The sequence below is a fragment of the Camelus bactrianus genome, chromosome 11, assembly GCF_048773025.1.
Source record: "Camelus bactrianus isolate YW-2024 breed Bactrian camel chromosome 11, ASM4877302v1, whole genome shotgun sequence".
Classification (NCBI taxonomy): Eukaryota; Metazoa; Chordata; class Mammalia; order Artiodactyla; family Camelidae; genus Camelus; species Camelus bactrianus.
Genome location: NC_133549.1, coordinates 48,813,752 through 48,827,392, shown reverse-complemented (window position 1 = coordinate 48,827,392; position 13,641 = coordinate 48,813,752).

Below are 13,641 nucleotides of genomic sequence, written 5' to 3'. Positions count from 1 at the left end.
TTTGAAAAGCAGTGAGAGGAAAAGTATGCTTTATATATATATATATAATATACATAAAATTATTTTATTAGTATGCCAGAGGAAGAGAATGGAGCAGAAACAATATTTGAAGACAATTTTCTAAAACTATTTTAAGATCCACAGATTGAAAAAAACTCTGTAAACCCCAAGCAAAATAACATGAAGCCCCACCACCCCTAGACACATCCTAGTAAATCTACGGAAAACCAAGAATAAATTAAGATCTTAAAAGCATCCAGATTATAAAAAGGCACATTATCCTCACGGGAGTGAGATGAAGACTTTCATCTGAATTCTCAACAGAAACAATGGGAGCCAGAAAACAATGAAATGACATCTTTAAATTTATAAGAGAAAGTAACTACTAATCAAGAATTATACACTGAGCAAAAATATCTGCCAAAGACTTATTTTCAGAAAACCAAAATCTGAAGTCATTCATCTTGAGCAGAGTTGCTCTAAAACAAACACCAAAGAGACCTGTTCAGGAAGAAGGAAATTGATCCCAGAGGGAAACATGGAAATGCAGCAAAGTAGGAAAAGCAGAGAAAAATATGTGAGTAAACACTGATACACAGTGTCTGCATCGCGTCTTGTGTGGTTTTGTTAGAGAAGGCAGATAGCTAGATATGAGCAGAGCAAGGAGGACACAGACCAAATGGCAGGAATTGGGCAGAAAGGAGGGGCACAGGCCAAATGCAGGAAACCACACATCATGTAAGCAGCAGGGATCCTTGGGCAGAGGAAGAAAAGCAGGAACCTTGGGGCTGATAAGGGATCATGCCTTTTGGGATGACAAGTGGCCTGGAGAAGAACAAAGAAAGGTGAGAAAAGGCAGGAATTTCTAGTGTCCGAATGTAACCTTTTGCTCATTATGCCCTCATTTCAATAAAATTAGCCTTGCAGATCAGAAGTACCCATCATGCACCGATGCCATGGCACTTCTGATCCAGACTAAATAAGGACAAAAATCCCTCCTCCCTTTGGGAAGGTGGAGTTGGGATGGTTATCAGGGAATACGACCCCAAACCCTTCCCTTCCCAATGAATATTCCGCCCATTCATTTTTACACCCTATGTAACTAACTTGCCAAAGAAACTAAGGGCAGCCGCTCATCTGAGCCTGCCCGCTCTCCCCTGAGAGTGTACTATCCATCCTTTAATAAATCCTCACTTCACCTTTTTTAACCTCTAAGTCTTGTCTCTGAATTCTTTCTGGGACGGGACAAGAACCTGGAACACCGGTTGCATCTATCAGCAACAGTTTAAACAGAATTAAAACAGAGCTACAATGCATGAACACAGTAACAGATGGGGGTGATAGTTTCAAATGCTTATTTGTCTAACAATACATGAAACAAACTTATAAAGAATGATGGACAAATATACAAATTCACAGATTAACACCATAGTCTGAAGAATTAATATAAAAAGTAGAGAGAAAGTCAGTAAGGACATGGATTTGAGCAACATCAAACAACTTGACCCAACTGACACTTGTAGAACACACCATCTGACATTTGTAGATCTAAAAAGAGATCTTTTTAGGTATATCTGGTACATTTATCAAGATAAACCATTCAAAAGTCTGAATAAATTTTAAAAGATTCAAGTCATGGAAAAGTTGTTTTTTTTTTAATCAGAACAACAACAAAAATATGAAATAGATGAAGGAAAGATATCTGGGAAAATTCCAAGTATTTGGAAACTAAAACAGTTCTCAATCTCCCACAGGTCAAAGAGTAAGTCAAAGGGAATTCAGGAGTGACATCAGCAAGACGATGGTATAGGAATTTCTAGCACTGCCCCCATCTCCCCCAGGACATCAGTTTGAACAACTATCCACACACAGAAACTCCTTCACAAGAGCTAAGGATTCCAGGTGCAGGATTACAGTGCCTGGGTGGAATGCAGAAGTAAAAGACACATTGAAGAAGGTAGGAAAGACGGTTTCACATTGCCTGTCACACCTCCCTCCAGCCCAGGCAGCCTAGAGCAGAGAAACATCCTCTCCATGGGAGAAGGAGAGTGGAGTGTCACCTTCATCCCAGCAAGGCCGACACCAGTGCCAGGTGACTCCTATAGCCCCAGGCTGCCAGCCCCTGACCCCCAGCACCAGCCAGCTTTTATGGCCCCAGGCTCCCAGCTGGCCCCAGGGAACCTAGGCTCCAAGTGGACTCCTACAAACCCAAGCTCCCTACCAGCCCTAGCACCAGGCCTACTACTTTGTCCCCAGGCTCCTGACCCACCCAAGTACCAGGCTGGCTCCTACAGCCCCAGGCCCATGCCTACCCCAACACCAGGCCAGTTCTCCCAGCCGCAGGGCCTGGGCCTGCCCCAGCACCAGGCTGGCCTTGTCATAGACCCAGCCTCCATGCTACATTCTGCAGACACAGGCTCGCAGGCTTGCCACAGTCCCAGGCCAGCCCCAATAGTACCAGACTCCACATCAGCTACTAGGGACCCAGGCCCCCTCCCCAGCAGACCCAAGCACCAGGCTGGCCCTCATGAACCCAAGTACCAGGTCTGTCCACCTGCTGATGCAGGTACCAGACCTTGCCTGCCCACTGTCAGAATGGCTATCATCAAGAACACAAATAACAAATGATGGCAAGGATGTGGAGAAAAGGTGACCCTAGTGTACTGTTGGTGGGAATGTAAATTGATGCAGTCACTATGGAAAACAGTAAGAAAGTTCCTCAAAAAATTAAAAATAGAACTACCATATGACCTAGCTATTCCACTCCTGGGTATTTATCTGAAGAAAATTAAAACATTAATTAGAAAAGATATATTCACCCCTATGTTCACTGCAGCATTATTTGCTATAGCTAAGAAATGGAAGTGTCTATCAACAGATGAAAGGGTAGAGAAGATGTGGTGTGGGTGCGTGTATGGGGAGATGTGGTCAAGAGTACAGACTTTCAGTACAAGATAAAGAAAGTTCTAGGGCTGCAAACAACCTAAATGAAATACTAGCACAATTTAGCAATAAATATGCACATTATAACAAATTTGTATTTATAGAACATATTCAGGGTTGGTTTACATACAGAAAGTTGAGTAATATAAATTACCACTAACAAAAACCAAACCATTAATACAACTGATGCTGGAAATGAATTCCGTAGAAGTCAATACCATAATTAATGGCTCTTAGTAACCTATGCATAGAAGGAAACTTCCTTTATCAAATAGAGTATATGCCAAAAACCTACAGCAACTACTTAGTGGATAATTGTTTAGAGCACTTGCTTTAAAATTAAGAACAAGTTGAGAATACTCATCATCACCTCTTCTTTCTAAAATTATATTAGAGCTGTTCTCCAGTCAGATAGGACAAGAAAAATAAGATGATGTAGAAAGATTAAAAAGGCAAAAAACTTTCATTTTTCAATAGAAACCTCAAAACAGACTTTTTTTTACTGAAGTATAGATGATTTACAGTATTTTATTAGTTTTAAGTATACAGTGTAGTGATTCAGTTTTACAGATTATACTCCATTAAAAGTTATTTTAAGATAATAGCTGTAATTGCCTGTGCTACACAGTATATCCTTGTTTCTTATCCATTTTATACATAGTAGTCTGCATCTTTTAATCCCATACCTCTTATTTGCCTCTCCCCACACCTCCTTCTCCTCTTTATTAACCACCAGTTTTTTCCTATACCCGTGAGCCTATTTCTGTTTTGCATATACACTTATTTGTATTATTTTTTGTAATTCTACATATAAGGAATATCATATAGTATCTGTCTTCATACAGACATTTTAGACTTATTAGATATTGAGTTCAGCAAAGATCTTAAATACAAGATCAATTTATAAGAATCATTTGCATGTCTGTTTCCCAGAATAGAAAATTAATCTTTTGAAATAAACAATTTAGAAATTTGATATGTCTGACCTTCAAGGAGAAATATAAAACTTTTTGAATTATATAATAAATAAATGAGGACCATTACTATACACATGTATAACAGGACAGGATATTATGAAGATGACAATTCTGCCCAAACTATTCTACAAATTCAGTTCCATTACAAAGAAATTCCAATAGGATTTTGTAAGTTCTTAAACTGATTCAAATTTATATGAAAGAATAAAAGACAATAAACAATAGTTTCTAAGAACAATGTGGGGAGAATTTTTTAAAAGCTGTAACAATTAATACAAATTTCAGTGTGACAGAATAGGCAGCTCTGAAATAGAATCATGCATATGTGAAAATTTAATTTGTAACAAATGTAGCATTTCAGATCAATGATAAGAAGAAAAATAATGTGTGCTAGAATAATTAGAATCAAGTTAGGTTATTTCCTCATACATTGAGCAGAAATCAATTCCAGATGTACTGAAGCCACCATTGTGTAAAGCCAACTCAAATTTATAAAGACCGTCTTTCATTTAGTGATGGATATTTACATCAAGATTTAAAAAATATAAAAGGGAAATACTGATAAATCTATGTGGCAGATCCTATTTTCCAAAGATGACTGCAACCATGTTCTCTACTCCACGTGCTCCTCTTTACTATGTGACCTTCACATTCCTCTCATTCAGAGATAAGGTCTATGTCTTCTCTCTTTGAAAATGGGTGGGCTTTTGTGGCTGTTTTTGACCAAAAATACAGCAGAATTCACAACAAAATTCCAAGGCTAGGTCATTAAAGGAAATATAGTTCTCACCGTGCTTGCATAAACACACACTGGAGCCTCAAATTGCCAAGCAAGAAGCCTGACTACCCTGTGCCGTCATGCTGTCAAGAAACCTAAGCAGAATCCCACAGAGGCATCACAAAGGCAAGTTCTGAGACCACACGAAGAAAGAGCAATGTCCAGTCAGCTCCCCATTGTGCCAGTTCCAGCCACCATCCCTTTGCGACCACACAAAAAGTCTTCAGTCAGAGCCCTCAGCTGAGCCCTTCCCAAATTCCAACCCAGAAAAACCAAGGGATGTAATAACCTGTTGTTGTTTTAAGCCACTAACTCATGGGATGCTCTTTACACAATACTAAAAGCTGGAACAATCTGGCTTTATTAAAACCAATAGACTTCCATTCATCCAAAATACCATAAAGAATGGAAAGGTAACCTACAGATTATAAAATGGTATTTGCAACCATTCAACCAACCAAACACTGCATGCAGTGCATGCAAAGAACTTCTCCAATTAATAAGAAGGCAAACATCCAAGTAGAAAAATAGGTAAAGGATATAACAGCCAATTCAGGTGACCTATACCACTAGAATGGCAAATACCACGTGAAAAGTTGCTCAATTTAGCCAGCAAATAGGACAATACAAAAGAAAATCAAAAAGATACCATTTCACTCTATCATATCACAAGAACTTTAAAGTCCAACAATAACAAACATTGGCAAAATATGGAGATTTGGGGGAACTTTCCTACACTGCTGGTGGGTGGGTAAACTGATGTGATGAATTTTGACAATTAACGTTGCAGGCACACAGTTGATGAGTCAGAAATTTCACTCCCACGTACAAATCCTGGAGAATTTCACCCACCTGTATAGCAGGAAATGCATATGAAAATGTTCATGACAAAACTGTGTTCAACAACAACAAAATAAACCCCTATCAATCATAATATCCAATGCAGGAAAATCAGTCATTGAGAACATTCATAACAAGAACTGATACATAATAAAGACAGTGGGTGAACTAGAGCTATGTGTGCTTCAACATGGGTGAATCTCAAACATGTTGAACAAAAGATGTGAGACAAATCATAGATATGAAGCTCTTCATATGAAATTTAAAACCATTCAAAGCAGCACGATGCACTGCTTTCTGAGATTTAAATATGTATGAAAGTGTAAATAAATGTGTGAGAAAGAAACACCAAATTCAGGATAATGGTTACCTCTGGGAAGGAGAAAGGCAGTGATCAGACAGTACCACAGAAAGGGAATCTGGGTTGTCAATATAAAGTAGTTGTATGTATGTTAACATTTGTTACATTTTTCTTTAGATTTTTGGGTGTCTTTAGTATTATATAATCAATCTGATACCTTCAGAAATATAAGCAAGACATGACACAGAGGGAGAAAGGTCAGCACTGCAAATGACACTCAGGAACAGAAACATGCCTACCTGCAGTCTTAGCGTCATCCACAGAGACCCAGACGTAGAGCGCTACCAAGAAATACACAGATGGGGGAGACTGGGAGTCAGTGGACAAAGCAGAGGAAAGGACTGCTTGCCTGGACTCTTCCTATGGATTCCCTCCAGGCTGACATCCTCTGGCCACACTTGCAGCAAAGACAGCTCTCACTCTCACATTGGAGGGTAAAACTTGAATCAAATTTCAGCCCCTACCTGCTACCTCCCCTCATCTGTAAGTTAAAGTCTCACCTAGAAGATTCCAGACAGGTGATTATGTTTCTCTATGATTCCTGTACAGAGGATCCAAAGAGGCCACCAACTGCAGAAGTACTTTTTGTATGATCTTTCACTTTTCTGTCTCATGAAAAAGGAAAAAAGCAAATACTGACATCTGGAAACTGGTCTAACGCATGCAATTAGGCTTTGATGTTGTTTGAAGTTGGCCTGGCATTCAAGTTAGGCTCTGTTATTCTGTTGGACATAAACAATCTCTTAGAACACAGCATCAGATATGCTGAGTCCATGATAAACTGAGACAAAACAAGGCCACTTCACAACTTTGTCCAAGCACAGAAAAATGCAAAGTCATTGTACAACCCGCTTAAAGACCTAACATACCCTCTCCTGTGCTATCCTTGCTCTATTCTGTCCTTCCTATAGGTTAAAGCTGACTGAGATACCCAATCGTAGTATGTCTCTGCTTTTTGACAGCACCCAATACAGAGCAAACCTCCTCTTCCTTAGACTCTCCTAAAACCCCCAATCTAAGCCCAAATCTTTTAATGGGATCTTTTTAACACCCTCTTATTGAGAAGCCCCACAATTCCTTGTGACGTTTGCTATCCCTCACTGCAATGAGTAATAAACCCAACTACAACTACAAGTACATTCCTGGTGGTATTTGGCTGGAGAGCATTGACACTTGCTATCACCTCTCTATGAGGAAAGCCGATTACCCATTGAAGTGAAATCACAATTTCTCTAGCTGTTCAAATAGTTATGTCCACAACTTTAAAGTATGAAAAAGTTGATAGGAAACAAATATTGAATGGTACTCCACATCAAAACCATAATCATCTCATTTTCACCTCATTTCCTCTTCTTTGATCATGACAGTAAACATGTAACTGCCTCTGTTTGCTTTTACTTTTTCATCTGAGAAGACTACAAGAACCAGTTTTTTTTTTTTATGGGATGGGAGAGAATGATATAACTCATACAACTCATACAACATCAGACAGTAAGCAGCGTGCCAATGGGCATTCAAATCCAACCAACACTAAATCCAGAGTCCACACTTCATCACTGTGCCATCTGCAAGGTGATTAGTAGTTGTAGTACAGAGAAGGGAGGAAGAACAGTCCAACCAGAAAATAGCATGCATGAAAACAGAGAAGAAATTGTATGAATTCAGATCTGTGACACAAGTGTTTCCATGTGGCCCAGGAATAAGCTCGGTGGACGGAGATGTTGAGAGCCATGGTGTCTGTGAGAGGAATGGTTTGGGAAGGTCAGATAGGGTCATCTGTGTTAGGTATCAACAACTTTGGACTCTATTTTGTAGCCAACAGAGGTTTTAAGACATGAGTGGAGGCAAAGGTGTGAGGTCATCAGGGCTATATATTTAAGTGGTAACTGAACAGAGTAAAAGATGGATTAGAGAGGAGAAAGAATTGCTAGCCTATGGAAAACCCATTTTATGAAACATGTCTTGAAATTACCAGCAAATGGAAGAGACTACTCTATATTTAAATCTCTCCACATCCAGGTGAGACAGCTTTGCTGTTATTTTAACACCCATGGGTTTTAAACAACCATAGTAAGCTTTCATAGCTCAGGCAGTGTTCATGCCGCTCAGTGAAATTATGAGTTCTAATTAGGGTTTAATTAGAAAGCGAAAGCGGCTTAGTTAGAACAAGGCTTTCTATAGCTAGTTACAGAGCTTCATCTGCATCTTCGTCATAAATTTTTAAAACCCTCTACATGCTGAATTAAGGAAGATTTTGAATATATTCTGCAAAACTCGTGGGTTGCATGAATCACCACTAGGAAATATTGGAGAGAAATACCAGAGAGGAGCCCCTGCATTTGTACTCATGCTTCCCTTCCTAAGCCCTATTTAAAGCCTGCACCCAGAAGACCAAGGTAATAGATTTTATCTTGATTAAACTTAACACTGATCAAATAATAGGGACTGAAAAGAATGGGATTTTGAGAAGATACATCTCGGCACAACAGGGAAGCATACTGGGAAATGTTTGGTTAGTTGAGCTACGAGAAAGGTGAGTGGTGGCATCACGGGTAGTGACTAAACACCTGGAAGTAGTCTCTCCAGGCAGAAGACACAGCCGTCAGAACAGGGGCTACCACACAGCCTCAGAAATGCTTGGTTTATTTATGCTGCCCAATAGACCTTACAATTGTTTTCTGTACTTCCTTATATAAGACGATCTCTCCCTCCTAGTTGGCTAGAAGCATTCACATTGCCTCTAGAAGAATTAAATTCCTCACAGCAAGAAAATCAAGAAAAACAGTAAATGTTGAGTTTTTTTTTCACTCCTAAAATAGACTTTAAGCTATTAACAAAACCAATCATTCTGAAAGTAAAAAACTTTTGAATCATAAGAAAGGGCTTTGCTGAAGGAAAAGGCTCTTGAGAATCAAAGGGAAAGCTCTGAAAGAGACAGGGCATAACCAGAAATTGGAAAGGCAGTGGAAGACAGACTCCCCAGACTAAGTGAGGGGGACATGGTCTGGGAGAGATGGGGTGAGCTTGGAAGAGGCTGCTTGGACCACAAAGACAGTGGCCTCATGGAAAGGAGCAGATTTGGCAGCCTGTTGGCCTGGTAAGAGATGTATTAGTTTAAGTAATATATGCATAAAATAAAGTCATTGAGAAGTTTGTGTTAAATTATTTTATGTGCTTGAAAATATGTTGCACGCTTTGTCAGTTGAACTTGAACATACAAAGTGCATGTTTCAGTAGAGCATTTCAGAGTCACAATGATACATATGAAGACACAGGAGAGAGAAGGTGGAAGTGTCTGTTCTGGACTGAGCCATGAGAATCATCAGAGCCACCAAGTCAGGTGGCATTTGGCCATGTGAATGGAGATTCTAGCACCCTCTAGTTTGCCCTCCCCAACCCCACTTACATAGCACCTCTTTTCGCAGTGATAATATTATAATGAGCTTTGAGGGGAGTGGCATAAGAATAGAGTAAAATCGTTAAGAGATTAACTGGCCAAAGGGAAATCCCAAGACTGTGTCCTGAGATCATCTTGGACACATAACTAGCTGCCTGTAATCCCTCTGGCATGATGACAACCAGTACCAAAAAAACCCATGAACTTATAAATTCATTGCATTTCCTATCTGTTGGCATTACTGCTGGGAAAGAAATTCTAGAGCTGAGGTCATACATTATAAATTCACCATCTATCATCACCATGTTTTTTATGAATGGGACAAAAAGTATCCTTTACATTAAATAAAATTTAGCTTTATGAAAAACTTACTATTATACTTATTTTCCACCTTGTGCCTCTTAGTAGTGAGAACACTGTCTTAAATTTTGTGCAGAGGCATTTTGAGGAATACTGCCAAGAGAGACAGCTGTAATAAAGTGAGGAAGGCAAGACTGGGCTGAAGGTGAAGTTGACCTGCAATGCTGTTGCAACTGAACCTCATTCAGTCCTACTAGGAGCTCTGGACTGGAGTGACCCTTCAGAGTTATCCCAAATTGAACATGGGGGAAGGGTCTTCATGTCCTGCCTCAATAAGTCATAGATTACGGGCCATCTCCTCCAGGAAGTGTAACTTCAGGTGAGGCAGTTCCCAACAGCTGAGGGTAATTTCAGTGGAGGGCATAACCATGGTCCATTGGAAGCCAGTGTCTCCTGGGGGATAAGTGTGTCAGTGCTGATGGGAGGAGCCAGCAAAGAGTCTCAATATACAAGTTCCACATGAAGCACAGTCAGTCCAAGTATTAACATTAGAAACTACTGTCTGGGCAGATCTTCACTTTTCCCTTTTACAAATTCTCAGTGGAGTACAGGCAAGGTCTCCCACTATAGCTCCACCAGCCTACCCACTTTCATATACAAACCTCAGTCCTCGACTGTGAGCTACTGGAGAAATCTGGGTCTGCCTGGAAAGGGATAGATGGTCACATTGGGGGAAGGGGAACTTCCATCTGCTTGGCTAGCTAGCAAATCTTGAGACCATGAAAGAGGATAAAAGGAATGGGAGATTTTTCACTTTTCTTGTCCCTAGGATTTCATGTGCAAATAAATGTAAGTCACCTCTGCTGTATTGTAAGGTCAGCCCTGACAACTGTGGTAGGAATACTGAGTGGCTGACTGGTGTCCCTGTGAATTGCAGGAGCAGGAATACTGGATTCCAGCAGTGGTGGTGCATGCTGAGGGGCACATCTTCCCTGTCTTGCATCCTTTTAACCGTCAACAGAAATCAATTTGTTGGCTTCTAGAAGGTATTATTGTAATGGCTTCCTTCAGTTCAACTCCAAGCTCTACAACTCAGTGGATACACTACTACATCTTAGTAGATAGACACACTAAGGATAAAAAGTGTGATTTGGGAGAAAAGTTTGAAATGTTTCTGGATATATATACTCATGCATATGACTTTAACCTTGTAAATTTTCTCTCAATCTGTTTTTACTTCAATGTTGTCTCTTAGGACCTATGATTTCTTCTTCTTATGAAATGTTAATTTGCAGTTTAGAAATTATTTGCATTTAATTTTTTTTCTTTTGGCTTAATTTAAGGTAAATTCAGTACATTTTTTAAAAAGTAGTATAGACTGATGCCATTTTTCTTAAATTACTTCCTGCTACTGATTTAGTCATCTTCCTCTTTCTGAATACATCCAGAGTTCTATTTATCATTAAATATTAGCAAAATTCACTCAAGATTCTTCTGTGTTGGAATTTTAAATGATGTTTTACTTCTCCATATTTTTCCATTGCTTGCATTTTAAAAATAAGCTTATAACATTTTTATAAAACAGTAAGATAAATGATGATATTACAATTTAAGAAGAAAATAGAGGAGGAGAAATATTAAAGGATGAGCTCCTTTAAACCTTATTTCAGTATAAACAAGATTATCTTTTTATTCCCATTTACTTACTTCAACCTCAAGGCTGGTACGACACAGGACAGTCCTGTGTTTGATCCAAGAGAACATGTGAAAACTGAACTGGTCAGAAACATAGGACTATGAAGTAGGGCTCTTTTTACTTCTACTTCTTAAATTATTGTCTTAATTTGTATATTTCCTCAAAATAAGCCTCCTGGAGGGAATATAAAATATGGATGCCAAGATGGTGTGATTCAAATGAGCCCCCTACTGGGGTCACACTTGAAGCCACAGATTAATGAACTAACGCAAAGGAAGAGCAAATTTTAATTTAACGACTAGGTTAAGGATTACTTTTCTTCATGTTTCTTGCCATGCTTTTGGCATTCTGCATTTTTTTTTAATTACAAAAACTATTTTAGAGATGTAGAGAAAATGCATATGAGGAATAAACATGATTCAATTTCATTTCCCAGAAGCAACTGACATTAACATTTTAGTTTAATTTCAGGGTTTTTTCCCAAGTATTTTGGTTGGCACGAGATTAAACTGAGTAAGAAATGTTTACATTGTTTTCTCCATATAATGTGATATATTGAAAAGTTCTTATGCACATCAACTCTTTTATTGTACAAATAGATGATCATTGAAGAAATCAGAAACTATAAATTAAAAAATCAACCTCCCACCTACATATACAATTCTGTCATACTTCCAAACATTTTTAAAAGTGAAATTATATAAAATCTTCTGACCAGTTTCTTATTTAACAATAGATCATAAACATCCTAGGTACCTCTAATTTTTTGTTATTAAAGAACTGAAATTAAACTGTTTTAAGGTATATCCTGGCTTATATTCAACACTTGTTGTCTAATTATTTCCTCAGGGGTATATGTCTGGAGGTGAAATTGCTGAGCCAAACTGTAGAAACATTTAAGAGTTATTTCCAAGACTTTTGAAATGTTATACTAACATATAGTTGTATTAAAAGTATATGTTATATTGTTTCACACACTCTTAATTTTGAGTATCATTACTAAGTTTAGCTTTCTAATTCAGTAAGAAGTGTTATTTCTCATTGTCCTAATTTTCAAGTCTTTGATTACCATACTATCAAGGCTAAATAATCTCATGGAATTACTGACTCTATTTTTCTTCTATTTCCAGGCTTTACTTATCTTTTTGATATATTTGTTATTAGTTCATATTATTTTAAAATAGTCATAATATAACTACTTTATTTATATTGTAATATATTTATCTATATTTTTAATATATTTATAGGTTTTATTTTTCTTATCTAATTGAATTGGCTAACATTACAAAAGTGAAGATAAATAATAACTGGTAATAACAGAACCTTTGTCCTTATCCTGGTTTTAAAGAGAATAAATCTAGTCTTCCAACAATTAAAACATATCTGGTCGTTTGAGATTATTTTTATTATATCAATTTCATCTAACCCTATTCTACTAAACTTAGTTTTAAATCAGGATGTATTTCAAATTTCAAATACCTTTTAAGCACCTCTCAAGATACTATATTTCTTCATTTTTATTGATAATATAGAAAACATCCAGTTACTTTTTCTAATGCTGAATTTCTCTGCCTTCTTGAAATTCACCCTCCTTGGCATTGGATGTTTGAATCTGTGCCATCTGTTCTATTCTCATTGTCAAAAATACCAGCTGTGCATTTATTAGACCACCCTCATTTAACTTTTATATTATTATAAAAACTTTACTCTTTTCTTCATTTTAGGTGATTTTCTAAGCCATTCACCCTATCTTTGCTAGAGTTTGTTATTTTTCTACTTTTTGTTTTCATTATGTAATGTCTCAGGTTTCACTTCCATTTATTTTCTGAGCTTTTCCAACTGGCTTTTCAGATTATCCAGTTAACATATAATATTCCTTAGCTTTTCTTATTTTTAGAATAACTTTATCCATCCTTTGTTAGGGTAGCAAAGAGTATAGAGCATTACTGAACTGAACCCTTCCTATGTTTCTTGGGGCAATTCATTTTACAATGGATATTGTTCATTTCCTCTTGTTTAATACTTTTACCCATCTTTGAATAATTTATCTGCCAGATTCCAGATGAACATTTTATGGAGGAAGAGGGGTGTGATCTGGCAATCTGCAGCTTCCCCTTTGATCTCTTTTTTACCTTTTCACTGAATCTTTTAGTGTCCTATGGGAAAAGATAGTAGAATTGGTGAGGAGTGGGGATGTGGCACAGAGGAATACCATTAAAAACACAGGCTCTGAAGCCACCCATGGGATTCAGATCTCAATGCTACCACTTACAAGGTCAAAGAACAGTATTTTTATTTATCTGTCTTTGTTTTTTCATCTGTAAAATGGGGTTAGTAGCAACTCTTACA